Source organism: Antedon bifida, chromosome 1 (genome assembly GCF_963402885.1).
Source record: "Antedon bifida chromosome 1, ecAntBifi1.1, whole genome shotgun sequence".
Classification (NCBI taxonomy): domain Eukaryota; kingdom Metazoa; phylum Echinodermata; class Crinoidea; order Comatulida; family Antedonidae; genus Antedon; species Antedon bifida.
In genome coordinates this window covers 17,754,055-17,770,813 of record NC_136226.1, presented here as the reverse complement: position 1 = coordinate 17,770,813, position 16,759 = coordinate 17,754,055, and the positions used below count along the sequence as shown (strand labels likewise).

At 34.6% G+C, this 16,759-nt stretch overlaps 1 long non-coding RNA gene across 2 annotated transcripts; it reads left to right on the top strand.

Moving 5' to 3' along the window:
• The first annotated feature begins 3,865 nt into the window (after window positions 1–3,865).
• Window positions 3,866–16,706, top strand: LOC144841944 (uncharacterized). Of its 2 annotated transcripts, none has more exons than XR_013612062.1 (4): window positions 3,866–3,982; window positions 4,448–4,619; window positions 15,953–16,090; window positions 16,201–16,706. It is a non-coding gene; the product is annotated as an uncharacterized LOC144841944 (long non-coding RNA). The 2 variants fall into 2 exon arrangements; XR_013612066.1 differs by having other exon boundaries at window positions 3,915–3,978.
• The last annotated feature ends 53 nt before the right edge of the window (window positions 16,707–16,759 follow it).

The following is a 16,759-nucleotide window of genomic DNA, read 5'->3' as shown; positions in this document are numbered from 1 at the left end:
TGTGCAAAGGTGAGATCATGTATAGTTTGAATAAGTTGCGTTTCGCACGAATGCTTGCTTCTAAATCCGTGTTGTTAATCGGTGAGAGTATGGTGTTTATCAAAAAAGTCCATAATGTTAGAATGGACTACGTGTTCAAGTAACTTCCAATTCAGAACCCGACATTGCTGCACAAACACCATTAGAAAGAGTTTCAACATTGACGCAATCAACTCGGTTCCATCACTCATTTAACCTTGTTAAAGGTCAGTTTGCCAACTCTGTGGTAAAGAATGTTGGTTCAGTCCATGCAAGAGCTGTCATGAAAACACATTGTGCGATTGAATCCCACCAGATGACTAACGTGTCTATCAACAGCATCATTGCAAAATGGCTACGAAGATAACCTGAACGTGTCATCAGTACCGAACCATTCCACTATGGTTGCTTCAGTTTAGATACCAGGTCACACAAGGTACGTACCTGCATGTGGCATTATAATATTAACATTATAAAACATGTATTTGATACCGATACATACTAATATTTATTTCTTTGAAAAAATAACAGCCTCGTTACGGTTTTATTTGAATCTCTTATTACATCACATGAATACGACACCGTTGGAAAATACGGATAATTCCCTACTAAAAGCTAGATTGTCGCCATCGATACTGATAGCACCAAGACCAAAGCATGAACAAGTGAAGTAAACTTTAAGTGAAACTTCTCTTTCAAAAAATCAGTTAATGAACTAACTAGCTTAATTATCTTGCTATAAACATTTCTGTTCTTTCTTTTTATAGGCACTTTATTTATTAGATCAACCATCACTTGACTTTGGAAGCCAATACTATGAACCTCCATGCTATGAATTATGTTATCGATCGTTGTTCCTGCCATCCAGACCCGATACCACTCGTCCATCATACACAACCGGCCATCTACTACAACAACAAGCTGGTTATAAGCTTATTTTTTAATCATTTGCAGTCTTCAGTGCATATCATCTTTGAAAGTGAACAAGCCCGATTAATCTGTGTAATGATGCTTACCAGAATTTGGATGCTATTTGCTGACAGCAATGGTGTTGGGAACCAAAGTGTGACAACATTAAATGAAACACCAGCATCTGCATACTGGTTGATATACCATATTTACCAAGCTCTGTGTGGTTTGATTCATCTCGTTATTCTCAGTATGAGCAGGCGAACTGCTGTAATGCCTCCCATAGGTGAAGATAGTGACACTGCACGAGCTTTGTGCCAATCATATTCCGCCAGACGCCATCATTACGTCATTAGCTTTCAAAATGATGTATGTCCCAGTTGGATCACATTCTTATTCATCACCTTACAAACTGCTGCAATCGAACACGCAGACTTGGCTGTTGTTGATAGTTACGGATGATTATGACGGTTACACCACTTCGTCGAGTGCTTCATTCGGTGGAGAATGGCAAAGCAATTTGTGTATTTATTACAAAAGTAACCTCATTGTTTTTATTCCTCAGGTGACGCTTGGAAAAAGTTTGTACGGCGAAGTCTCTTTATATCGACTCAATTCATTAGATGGCCCTCCTGTTGCTGTAAAATCCTGCATGGCCCCAAGGGACAAATCGAAGCAACCGAGGTATGAGTTTTTAGTCACACTCGAAGCAGATTATTCCCACCATTTATTTGAAAGGTTTATTTGAATCAAGAAAGAAGATCGTCATCGAGTATGTAGGAATTCCAGAACGTCTCCAGTCTGTGACTCTATCTAGAGCCATCAAATCCCAAGACCCACAACTGAGTCTCATAGAAGGTATCCACATAGCGGTAGATATAGCAGAGAGGGAGTTGGAATAATGCAAGCGCACGGAATCATCCACAATGATCTAGCTATTAGGAACGTTCTTATCCACCATAATGTGACAGATGGTGTGCAAAAATTATTGATTTTGGTGCTGTCTGTCACGTGAATTCTTCATTCGACATGTTTGAGCTGAACAACACTCCTGCTGCACAAAGCGAATGTGCCATGTTATCTAATAGAGAATATGCCCCGGAGCTTAATTTTCCGAATTCACCACCATCATTTAAATCGGACAGTCTTGGTATAATTTTCGTCGACATGGGTGCTTTTTTAGATATGAAACCTCTTCTTGAAATAGATCATCGTGATCCAGACCGCCGCCCTGCCATTAATGATATCCTTGGCATCAAGAGATCAACACTTTGTAATTCACTCAGCTGTCCCATAAAGAAATTACAATATTTAAAAAAAAATGCAATCAATCTAATAATAATTTCAATTCATTAATAATTTTTACGAAATATCACAATGTACCTTTAAATTAATTATTTTTCTACTAATCATTAAAATGTATAGTTATCAGAAATTTGTTAAGCAAATAAATATGTTATTTTTATAACACTAATTACATGAATTTAAATGGTTTTTATTTGATTTTTTGTTTATTTCTACAAGCAATGCCCATGACATTTATCAACTTATTGTTTAATTGTGTATCATGGTACTTCTTTAAACTGAACGACACTCTTGGTGGTGAAAAAAGGAAAGGCCTCAAGGCAACCTAAAGATAAGCCTTACTTTCACCATCTACAATTAAATCGAATATTCATAGCCTCGGCTTCATTTTTCTGAACATTGGATACTTTTTATTGCTGTGTTACGTTCCACGAATTCGTATGCCGTGTTATTCTTGGTTTTATCACATTTGGCTATTAAATGTGCCCTGTCCTGCCCCTCCGGCTTATTGACTAAATTAGTAGAATGAATAATCAAATTGGTTTATTAGAGAAGTGTATTAAATTTGGAAAGCTAAAAAAAACTACAAAAAAAAAACAAACATGAAATGTCTGAAAGCACTGTGAAAACAAGAAAAGGCTAGGATTACTTTGTTTTTTGAAATATAAAAATAATCGTTTTTGTGTCAAGTCATATTAATTTAAAAATGATGTTCATAATGGAATTTGTGACAGTGTTTTTATTTGGGAGCTATTTTAGCGATATATGTAAATTATTATTTCGCTTTTGTTCTCCATAAAGTTATGATGTTAATAATGTTTCTGTTTTTTATGTTAATTTACATTTATTTTAAAACTAAAAAAAAAATTATAAATAAATCTTCAAAGCTTAAAGAAAAACTATAATGATAATGTAAAAGTAAACATAGTTATTTTGAAATTAAATTTAACGCGCGTTAATAAAATGCCAACTAATTAGGCCTATTTATCATTCATCCCGACAGTTAGATTATCAACCAAGAAAATTCATGTTCACAGAAATGCGGATCCAAGGTAAGAGGGGGATTTTTTAAGGGTGGCCGTTTTCACCAATAATAACACTTAAGTGTATGTATCAAGGTATGATTATTATTATGAAATCAAGAGAAAAAAGGTTGATTACGCTATTGATTGCATGTTAATTTTTTTTCGACAATCAAACAAACTATGGCATTTTCTTGGACCGAAATAACAAACTTAACATTAACCATCTTCTTTAAAATGCTCATATATTAAAGTTGAAAGTATATACTTTGACTGTGCATCATTTAAAAAATGTTTAAAGATTTCATCATAGTCAAAAAATATGATTCATTGCGGTATGTAATATCTGCACCTAAAGCCTGTTTTCCTGTCGACGTTATCATCGTTGATCGTTAACAGTTCAACGACGATCGTCTGAAAACGATCAAGTTGAAATGATAACGATAGCGAGTACCTTTTCCTGTAAATCGTTAACATTTCAATGTTTACGTAGAAGATCGCCGATTATTGTTAACGATAGCGTCGACTAACGTCGACAGGAAAACAGGCTTTAAGCCAAAATCTGAGGAATTTGCGAATTTGCATATTCCTTCAGTGAGACAGGTGCTTCGCCATATTGGCAGACGATGGGTTGTTCTTTTCTCATTTCGTAGTACATTTTTGGGTTATGCGGACATCCTATGTACAGTAGCTGTTAAATGCTGTTATTTTGGTTGTTGAAAATGTTGGTAAGTTTTACATTAATCATAATAACAGCTATATTATTAGTGTTAGGATTGGCGTTGTAATTGCCATCGATTATATATAATTAACTATTTTTTTTCGACATCAAAAGTGACGCCTAACTGTAGCTTACGGTGCGGCGTGATGTGCCATTACACACATTGTCTACGACCATTTGTTTCGATTAAATTAAAACATATTCTGAACTACTTGTTTTTGTATTGTAATGTATTTTTCCAATATCGTTTGTCTATGATGTCATGCACAGCTCTTTAAAATGCTTGAATAACAATATGGTAATTGAAACTAAAGAAGATACAAGATATTTTTATACATGTTTTTCTCCCTGGGTCTTGCCTGAATTGAGTATTTACGCTATCCTCTCTGAATGGACGTGTTAAATTCAAGTAAAGCGACCACACCCTTAGCCTGGTTAAATATGCATATGATTAACAATGACTTTTCTTTAGGTGAGATGCGTGCAATTCAGTATAAAACCGAGCGTAACGATGTTTCGATTCATTGTACTTCTGCTTTCAACATGAAGAGGAACACAAGGAAAATGTGAATGGTAGCCAGATGTATTTTACGCCGGACTGCAACCACATGGCAACTATGATGTCATAGAATAAATAGTGTAGGGTAAGTATGCCATTATATTTACTACTACCACATTTATTCAGAAACATTTACATTGTTTATATACAATACTGCAGGGATCCTATTTTCTGTAGCCTTTTAAAATAGAAGTAGATGAATAGAAGATGTTTTAAAACTCTCTTTCCCTATAGAATTGCAAGTTTCTATTCTACATTAAAATGCTCATTTATCGACCCCATACTCTTTAATTTTTACATTATGGTTTATATAAAGTTTACCAGTCTTAAGTTTGAATATTTCAAAGTGACACATCTTGATGATGTTACTACAATTATAAAATTATTGACAAATTTACAGTAAATCCAAATAAAATGTGTACATACGCATAACGAAATGCTTTCGGTCTGTATTATATTGTATTCAATAGTTTTATGGTGAATAGATTTAGTTTCAGCAGCTGTGTTTCCTACAAACACAAATTGTATACAATAGTATAGTTGGATAGTTGTTGGTTTCCATCGTCGTCCTATGCCTAATCTATATCACTTTCTTCAGCATAAATCACCACCAGGTGGTGGTCCCATCACCATTATGTCCAATCAATGATAGTTGCTGATTTCCATCGTCATCCTATGCCTAATCTATATCACTTTCTTCAGCATTAATCACCACCAGGTGGTGGTCCCATCACCATTATGTCCAATCAATGATAGTTATCATCAAGCCTAAGATTCTCGTTTCATTATTGTCAAATTTCTTAAGATCACAATTTGATTTCTTCATATCTTGTTGTAATAATGTCAATATCAATGGAATTATTATTTCTTCAGTTAAATGTGTGCAGTAATTTTATTCTCCAGCTGATTCCTACCAAGTAAATGTCATAGTTCACCCAGAAAGTGGTTCACTCTTTGTATTCACTCTCTTTCCCAACCCACATTTTCGTCATAGAACTTTCAATAACAGTCCAATCTCTAATAACTACTCACACCAACCACGCCTGATACGTTGTGTGTGGTGTAAATAAGAGATTCTTTCACGCAACACGCCTTTTGCTTTAACACCGTTTTTTTAAACATTTTAATACAGTTCTTCAATGTAAAAATAATACACCCTCCAAAATATACCATGTAAAATATGCCATCTGTATCTCTTTATCCAATGTCGTTGTCCGTCATACTTGTACTATATATTTAGGCATATGCAATGGATAGTTTCAAACCTTATGAAACCATTGATAACTAGAACATAATCTGCATTGAAAATGGAAAAAAAGTAATTCTGAAATAAAAGTATTGGTAACATGTTCAAAAATCCTAATTATAGTGTTTATCCAATGCATATTGAACGAGTTAGTATAGAAAGCGCCTTTAATAGAATTTACACATCATACCGGTAGTATAAAACAGCCATGATTCAATCTTTATTTGGATCCTCATCAGGAATTAAGACAATACATAATAAATGAATAAGAACATGTAGAGAAAATTTGGCGTATAAGGTAGTGCCAAAAGAAGTGGCCTTACACACGATCAAAAGTCCGATATGAACACAAACACTGCAACGATTTATTAGTAGTTGGACAAACCTTGAAGAAAATTTGAACAAATTAATGTATTGCATATTAGACATCTTGAACGTCACAAGTTTAACAATACAGAATATTTAACAAAATCAATTGCTAAAGGATGGATATCTTGCGCATCACTAAAAGCTACATAAAAAACTGAACAACAAGATAGATTTCTGTACTGTATATTTCTTGAATTGAATAGATGCCGAAATTGCAAAAATTTGCAATGGAAGTTTGTAAAGAATCTGTTAAAAAAATAAAAAGTTTGGATGTAATGATTTAATAATCTACCGTAAGTGTTAAATGGAGTAAACATACGGAATACTTAATTTTTGCACAATTTAATAAAAGTACATACAGTATTTGGAGAATGTGCAAACAGAAGCAAGTACATACATGATAAAAACATTTGACCATATTTATTAAAAGATTATTAGGACCGTATTACATTACAATTAACCGTATCTGGAACAACGATATTAATATGAAATTGCACGTTTGATGAAGAACAATATTGATTGCTTGGAGAAAGGCTACCGACTTTGCCTGTATTCAAATATAGATAGTGTACGTACAGTACAGACATCTGAAGATTGAACACTGTAATATATTTATGTTTGCAATGGAACAACTGGATTGGAGACTAATATAAAGGGAGATCTACAAGATTGCTGAACATGGGGAAACGCCGTCATCTTGTATATACTGCGAACGTTGAGATTTGACGTTAAATGACTATTTACAAAAACTATACATAAATCTTGATGCATTGCCATTTTACCTTTCACACTATTAAAATCATTATTAATATTACATTTCGGAAATTTCAATGTACAGTATTTTTAGTCATTATAAATAAGAATATAATCAAATAAATAAGGTTTGAAACTGAAATTCTTAATAATGCCAATGTAAGAATCAGTACAGTATTTTCTTTTTTTTCTTCTTTATTATGCTGTATATATTCCAAATCCAATTCCTTAATAACAATTCCAAGCTTATAACCACACGCCTAATGTTATCCAACTTGAATACAGTACACTGGAATACTGCGTAGTCCCACATTCGAAGAAAACAAATATCCTTTAGTAAAAATCAGTCTTGGAAATCTTATTCTTTTACCCTGGAACTTCACATAACCTAAGTGATTAGAATCTACTAGCAAGCTAGTTTACTTTCGGGGACCAGCCCCACGCACCATTAATTAATCCATTTAGAATTTTGATATTTCAAGATAAAAGTACCTTAGCCTTGCTGTAGCAGTGGTTAATGCCGCAATAACTACATTTACTGTACTTTCTTGTTGATCTTTATAAATTGTTGGTCATCTTCAAACTTATTTACGCTAGATCATCATTTATAAAGTTAACATCGTGTACAATAACTCTTGTGTCTGAAACCAAGGCCAAGGATCGTAGTCCTTATTTAGTTAAATGTTTTCGTTGGTTTCGTAGTCTTTAATGTATTTATCTTTACACACCATTCAGGTCATCCAGAAGCTTCCTGCTTTAATTTAAGAAAAGTAATAATATACTCCGGGAGAAGTATCATCTGAGGTACTCGCTCTTCTGCTTAAAATTCCAACCTCAGCAGCTTTCTCCAACTCCGTTGATACCCAAGTCCCTGTCAAGCATCTTTCATTTTCATCGTGTTGGCATGATTCATGATACAGATTGTCAATCATATGTTTATTTATTTTTATTTATTCAATTTTCAGGCACAAAAATACATAACAACAAGACAGCGGTGCAGCACCCTGAGGATTGCCATGAGTGCAAAGCACTATCGAGACGGCTCTCCATATACTGCACTTGAACATATAAGTAAACCATAAAAAAAACAAAGATATAAAAATTTTAAAACTGCGAGGCATCAAGTTGAACAATCATTAAAATTGAATCTAAAAAATATATATATATAAATATTATGTACAGATAAGAATGATTGTTTAAAGATAAAAAAAAAGATAAAAAGTTTAAAGTTGCCTGACATAAGACCGGAGAGCTGTCACAAATGTGTTAAAACTAAATAAAGAATGTTCTCTAATATAATTAGGAATCTCTTGCCATACACGGGGAAAATTAGTGTACAATGAATATTTAAAAGAATTGGTTCTGGCATATTTGTGTTTAAAAATAACTGATTCGGAATACCTTGGATTAAAATCAACAAAATCGTGAATATTAAGATCAATTCGACCATACAAACATTTCATAATAAAAAGTATACTGAGAAAACACACTCTCTGGTCCATAGATGGCAAATTTAAATGTTCGAGCCGTTGCTCGTAATCGCCCTTAGCACACAATTTTGTGATCCTTCGAAGAGGTTTATTTATGCTAGTAATATGTTGTTTTTGATGAGGCACCCAAACAGGGGCAGCATACTCAGGTATGGGCCTACATAAACCGTTAAAAAGCCTCATCAAAATTACAGGGTCGTTAAATATCACAAAACGCTTTATGAATCCGACAATTTGGAGAGATTTTGTGGTAATTGCGGACACATGCGTTGACCAAGAGAGATTGCTTTCAAAGTGAATACCAAGATATTTGTAGGAGGTAACTGCTTGAAGGTCATTAGTGTGAATATGATAACGAGCATGAATGGGATTACGTTTGCGAGTAATATGGAGAACTTTGCATTTTTTAGCATTAAGTCTCATCATGTTATTTTGACACCATTCATCGATGTTATCTAGATCTTTTTGAAGTAATATCGCATCATATTCACATCTAATTGGCCTAAACACCACCGTATCGTCGGCATATTGTCTAATTTGAGAGGTGATCGACATAGGGAGGTCAAAAACGAACGAGTTGAAAAGTAATGGGCCAAGTACCGACCCTTGAGGTACACCTGAAACAACAGGTGTACGGTCAGATATCAGTCCATTAAGGACAATCTGTTGGCAACGATCAGTAAGAAATGAGCCCATCCATTTCAAAATTGGACCACATAGACCAAAATTGTGGAGCTTACGTAATAGTTTAGGGTGACTCACACGGTCAAATGCTTTTTCCCAATCAAGGAATATAGCATCGACGACTGGTGGGTTCGTACCATCTAATATTTTGGACCATTCGTGGTATATGGATGAAGCTTGGGTAACACAAGATCTTCCAGGATAGAACCCGTGCTGTACAGGACTAACAAACGCATTACATTGAAGATGAAATAAAAAATTATCAGCCACTATACGTTCTAGAACTTTGCCAACAACTGAACAAAGTGATATTGGTCTATAATTACTTATATCATTTCTACTACCAGATTTAAAAATTGGTACAACATTGGCCAATTTCCATTCCTTCACCACAATGCCTTGGTCAAGGGACATTTGAAAAATTTTGAGCAAAATTGGGGATATAACAGGTGCAGCCATACTCAACATCATAGGGGTAATCCCGTCGGGCCCAGGGGATTTATTAGTATCTAAAGATAAAAGGGCACGGAAAATTTGATCCCTATTGATGACAATACTAGTTAAAGGTAAGACAATTTCACTGTGATTACAATAAGATGTTTCGTTTGTTACATTGAAATCATCATTATCTTCAGTAAAATTAGAATGAAAATATGTCGAAAATGCTTTAGTAGCATTTAAATCTGAGTCTATGATATTGCCGTTTAAAGTATACTTTTTTTCTGTTGCACATTTTCGTTTTTTCTTAACATATGACCAAAATCGTTTAGGATTAGATTTACAGCCTAAACTAAGATTATGGAGGTAATCATAATGAGACTTTCTCGTAGTTTCACGCAATGCGTTACTAAATTTTCTGTATTTTTCCCACTTATACATGTTATTCGGATGTTTCTTTGCATCTCGATAAAGGCGTCTCTTTTTACGAGACATTTTAATAATTTCAGTTGTTATCCAGATTGATTTTCTGCGAGGTTTGCTTTTAGCTTTGGGTATGCAATCATCAATTGCGGCTAGAAAAAGGTCTTTAAAACAAGCCCAAGTGGAATCTAAGTTAAGCTGCGTAAAGCAGAGATCCCACGGGACTGAATTAAGAGTTTGGAAAAAATCATCATGATTAACCTTTTTATATTGATAAAAATATCTAGGAACTTGTTTAGGACAGACCAACCGTCCAGCTAAGTCAAAGAAGATACCTATATGATCACTTGTACTAATTCCAGGTTCACCTGTGACATTATGAATAATGTCATTATTATTACAGAACACAAGGTCTAACATAGAATGTGATCCATTATTTGCATATCTGGTAGGAAAATTTACAAGTTGAACAAGATTAAGAGATGACTCAATATTACAGTTCGAGTTCGAACTAAAGTCATAATTGAAATCACCAGCGATGATCACAGCAGTATATTTGTGCATGATGGAGAGTATATTGTCTGAGAGTTCTTGAAAATTGGTTAACCATTCTCTTGATGAACTCGGGGGTCTATAAACACAGCCAAGCAGAATACTCCCTCCAGATACATGGATTTCAGCCAGTTGAACCTCAATATTAGTGTCAATGTCCACAGGTAATACATCTATAGATGTTCGACATAAAGAAAAAATAATTGTCCACTTTTATATACAGAACAGGATGAAGCATATTCTTTGGAGGACTAACTGTGCATTGAACAAGACCAAGATACTCACGAATATCAGTAGACATGTCTTTGGAAGATATTATTTCAGGATGTCCAATTGGATATGTTCCATATTTGTTGCAGAATGGATATAGGCTGGTAAAGTCAACATAGCTAATCTGCTCCTCAACTTTAACTTAAACAATTTAGCGGCATTGGTTCTACCTCCAATAAAGCTTCTCTTTCTCTGGGTTTGCAGATACGAATCGGCCATGCTTAGACCAGTGAACGGATTTTTTCCGTGAGCGGATGCACTTAGTAAAAACATGGTATAAACATCCCATAAATTAAAAAATAAAGTTTGGCTCAAACGATAAGCACCATCAACTTTATAACTACCAAAACATTTCTCCTTACCATGACGGGAATGATGAATATGGATACCTCGTCGTTTTGACTCGTAACTTGACCACTGCATGCTGGCGAAAGAATGATTCTCTGTAGTTAGGTAATCTGCTGGTGGAAAAACAGCCATTGAATTCGGCTAACTAACTATCATGGCCAAATACATGCGTCCTCAATGTAAAATGTTTTGTTTTTTTTCCCCACAAACATAGCGGTCATCGCAAGCTACATCACCGGTGATACAATCTATTCCATTTCTGTAGAACAGGGATTTGGAATGTTTTCACTGGTGTCTCAAAATCGAAGAAAATTTTCCATCACATTTTTTCTGGCATTATTTTTGTTCGTTCTTATGCCTTTTGAGCAAGGTGGGTCAGTTTCTATATCGTAGCAGGAAGATAATTGGTGCTTTCTCGGATCGTTGATGTCAGTAATCGTAATCAGTAATTATAATATCAAAATCTAGGAAGTCTAAAGCCTTTTTTATTCTTTCCGGACTGATGTCATGTATGTTAGCACCTCCTGATGCTGCAACATCTATGCTTCCTGATGGTGCAACCTCTCCTCTCCTACCTGTCTCTCAGCCGCATTTTTTCTGGCATTATCATTGTTAAAATCTTTTTTTTTATCCTGAAACCTAATTTTCTTCATGTTGCACAAATGATTACTATCTACTAACATAGGGCATATCTTACATAAAAATGTTTTGTGCAATCGTGACCCTTTTGAATGAAACGATTACACACTCTACAAACTTTCTTCTTGGATTTTGTGTTTTTTTATAATATCAAAGCCTAGGAAGTAAAAAGCCTTTTTTCTTCTTATACTCGGGATTAGCAAAGCATTTCTGATTCTTAAAAGAACGTCTACAATCATCACAGTAAACCTCGGGATTAGCAAAGCATTTCTGATTCTTAAAAGAACGTCTACAATCATCACAGTAAACCGAAGTAGTAGGATTACTAGCTGGAACAACCGAGTTCATGGGTAAATTTACATTATTGTGGGTGAACTTGACAATATAACATTGAAAATAAAGATTACATAAATAGCGAACCCTAGAAAGTTATAATAAAACAATAACATCAAAATGTTTGTCATGATGGTATAAATAAATTTGCTTTTCTTGGTACTCGCCACTAAATATCAAGCAGTGGAGATTGTCTTTGGAAATCGCTCTCATTTGATAATCCGGCAATACCCCTTTAAGTTCATCAATACCGCAAACACCACGATTGACACCGGCTCTCAACATTAGCTGATCGACTTCATTGTCTTGGAAATAAGGCTTCCTAAGCTGCTCCCATATTGCGCTATTTTACAACTTTATAGTCAATTTGTGAAACACCGACAACCAAAGCCCTTGCACAGAATATATTTTCATTATCCTCTTTGGTTCTAATTAAGGATCTGACATCTAGGTGAATTAAATCAATGCCAGGTTTATATTTCCCACAACGCATAGGCATATGTATAATATTAAACACTAATTCATCACCTACTAAAATGTTCATATGAGATTGTAAAACTAGAAATAGCTGAAAAAATAACTTCAGTGTTAATTTTTCCATTGAAAACCCCTCTGCAGAAACAATATAGTTTCCATTGTTTGGGCTAATCTCATTTGTTAACTCACCTAAATAGTAGTCAAGTGGTGGTTTCCATTTCCCGGGTTTTAAAGTAGGCACAAGAATCGGTGTTTTTGTACAGGACACGCTCTTGCAATAACAGCATTGACTTTCTTGTTGATCTTTATAAATTGTTGCTCATCTTCAAACTTCAGTTCTGCTAGATCATCATTTATAAAGTTAACATCGTGTACAATAACTCTTGTGTCTGAAACCTTATCATATATATCGTTTGGGTCGAAGGTACAGTATATAAAGTCCCTGACAAATTTTCCCTCTGTCCAAATTTTTCCCAGAAGGAATTAGCATCAGTTTGGCCAAGGATCGTAGATTATGCATTGTAGGCAATAGTCCTTATTTAGTTAAATGTTTTCGTTGGTTTCGTAGTCTTTAATGTATTTATCTTTACACACCATTCAGGTCATCCAGAAGCTTCCTGCTTTAATTTAAGAAAAGTAATAATATACTCCGGGATAAGGATCATCTGAGGTACTCGCTCTTCTGCTTAAAATTCCAGGCAACAATAACATTCATAAGTACATAGCCAACCTCAGCAGCTCCATTGATACCCAAGTCCCTGTCAAGCATCTTTCATTTTCATCGTGTTGGCATGATTCCTGATACAGGTTATCAATCATATTATGTTCGACATAAAGAAAAAATAATTGTCCACTTTTATATACAGAACAGGATGAATCATATTCTTTGGAGGACTAACTGCGCATTGAACAAGACCAAGATACTCACGAATATCAGTAGACATATCTTTGGAAGATATTATTTAAGGATGTCCAATTGGATATGTTCCATATTTGTTGCAGAATGGATATAGGCTGGTAAAGTCAACACAGCTAATCTGCTCCTCAACTTTAACTTAAACAATTTAGCGGCATTGGTTCTACCTCCAATAAAGCTTCTCTTTCTCTGGGTTTGCAGATACGAATCGGCCATGCTTAGACCAGTGAACAGATTTTTTCCGTGGGCGGATGCACTTAGTAAAAACATGGTATAAACATCCCATAAATTAAAAAATAAAGTTTGGCTCAAACGATAAGCACCATCAACTTTATAACTACCAAAACATTTCTCCTTACCATGACGGGAATGATGAATATGGATACCTCGTCGTTTTGACTCGTAACTTGACCACTGCATGCTGGCGAAAGAATGATTCTCTGTAGTTAGGTAATCTGCTGGTGGAAAAACAGCCATTGAATTCGGCTAACTAACTATCATGGCCAAATACATGCGTCCTCAACGTAAAATGTTTTGTTTTTTTTCCCACAAACATAGCAGTCATCGCAAGCTACATCACCGGTGATACAATCTAAACACCATTTCTGTAGAATACAGGGGTTTGGAATGTTTTCACTGGTGTCTTGTGTACACTCAAAATCGAAGAAAATTTTCCATCGCATTTTTTCTGGCATTATTTTTGTTCGTTATGCCTTTTGAGCAAGGTGGGTCAGTTTCTATATCGTAGCAGGAAGATAATTGGTGCTTTCTCGGATCGTTGATGTCAGTAATCGTATTATTTGGATTTTCTGTTGTTTTTTATAATATCAAAACCTAGAAAGGCTAAAGCCTTTTTTATTCTTTCCAGACTGATGTCATGTATGTTAGCACCTCCTGATGCTGCAACATCTATGCTTCCTGGTGGTGCAACCTCTCCTCTCCTACCTGTCTCTCAACCGCATTTTTTCTGGCATTATCATTGTTAAAATCTTTTTTTTTATCCTGAAACCTAATTTTCGTCATGTTGCACAGATGATTACTATCTACTAACATAGGACATATCTTACATAAAAATGTTTTGTGCAATCGTGACCCTTTTGAATGAAACGATTACACACTCTACAAACTTTCTTCTTGGATTTTGTGTTTTTTTTAATTATCAAAGCCTAGAAAGCCTTTTTTCTTCTTATACTCGGGATTAGCAAAGCATTTCTGATTCTTAAAAGAACGTCTACAATCATCACAGTAAACCGAAGTAGTAGGATTACTAGCTGGAACAACCGAGTTCATGGGTAAATTTACATTATTGTGGGTGAACTTGACAATATAACATTGAAAATAAAGATTACATAAATAGCGAACCCTAGAAAAGTTATAATAAAACAATAACATCAAAATGTTTGTCATGATGGTATAAATAAATTTGCTTTTCTTGGTACTCGCCACTAAATATCAAGCAGTGGAGATTGTTTTTGGAAATTACACTCATTTGATAATCCGGCAATACCCGTTTAAGTTCATCAATACCGCAAACACCACGATTGACAACGGCTCTCAACATTAGCTGATCGGCTTCATTGCCTTGGAAATAAGGCTTCCTAAGCTGCTCCCATATTGCGCTAAGTGTTAATTTTTCCATTGAAAAACCCCACGCACCATTTTATCAATGATAGTTAAAGGTAAAACCCTTTACCTTATAGACCGTTTTACTTTTAAGCATAATTTCCCAAAGAAGAAGAAGAAATTAACCTTTAATTCAACTCTTTCATACCAAAGGTCTTTGTGGTATAGTTTGTCATTTTTACAGATGGCTTTAGCGAGAGTCAATGAAAAGAATAGTGGTACCTATAACTTTAGTGGACATATTCTTACCACTATTAGTTAAAACATCTAGAATACAAATAACGCATGACAAAGTAACTATCATAAGCTTGATAAATTTGGCCAAATACATGTAATATTTTGATTGTAAGGATATTTTGTGAATATATTCTCGCAACCGGTAACATGCGTCCTCAACGTAAAATATCCCCACAAACAAAAGGATGGCATTAAATTCATTTGTATAAATCTTTTGTCGGGTTCTTTCTTTGCGTTGACTGAATTGAAAAACACTCTATCCCACCAGTCATCGCCTCCACTTTAGGTCTGAGGAGACTTCTCTCCTTAGATCCGGAGTGAGGCATTTCAACTGCGCTTCTTCTGAATTGAAAAAAAAAACTCTATTCCACCATTCATCGCATTTGCCTCTCAAACCTTTAACTTTGCATACTGTAGTTTTATCAGTATCCGTCGATTGTACAGGTGTCTTTTTGGGCCTTTTGATATATTTACCGTCTAAAGTAATGGTTGTCATTCATTCATCAGGATTAGTTGTACTGTATTAGTAGAGAAGACCATTAAAGATGTATTGTTTAGAAAAAAAGTGGGTCATTTTGCTCAAATTGTAGTATTTGTAGATTTTTGTTTGAAATCTTTAGGTTGTGAGATGGCCAATCATGGTAACCCAAGTACTGAAGATGAAAGTTGAGGCCTACTAGTGATACACAGCTGCATACAAGATAAGAAGAAAGTATCAGTGACTACGTGAACCACTGAAGAAGAAAGTACGAGTACAGGTCAGTTTAAGAGACATTTGTTTTTAATCCAGAATGTTAACCTTCCCTAATATTCCCAAATTTATTTGTTATTATTCTGCTTAAATCTATCTACCTCAATGTATTTTTAGGAAATACTAAACCATACCTACAGAAGTGTTTCTGATGCATCTATTAGCCTCTTTACATCATCATCGTCGGTCGTTGTCTCATAGCTCTGGTTCAACATCATGGTGGTGGTGATGGTCATCTCTTCTGGTCAACTTTAACCTTAAGATGGCGAAACCTCTAATTTTGAAAAGAAAAGAATTAAAATGCAATGGCTCGGATGAAGACGAAGTTCCCAATAATCGTCTATGATACAGAATAATACGTAACGTACAAAATATAGAAACAGAATAATGGTCCTCATTCAGTTATATCGCAAGAACATTATGAAATTTAAATGTATGTACAAAACTAGAATCGGATTATTGTTTTGTCTGTAGACGAAATGCGAGGTTGTATTATTGGTTTATTGCTAATGAATTAAAGTAAAGTATAGAAGAATTAAAATGTTACTATGTTACCCAGATTTTTTTCAGAAATAATAATCTTTAATTTTTAATTTAAATGTAATAAAATATTTATGTACGTACTACTTTGAAAAGGTTATCGATTTTATTATGTATATTTTTTGTTGTACTTACG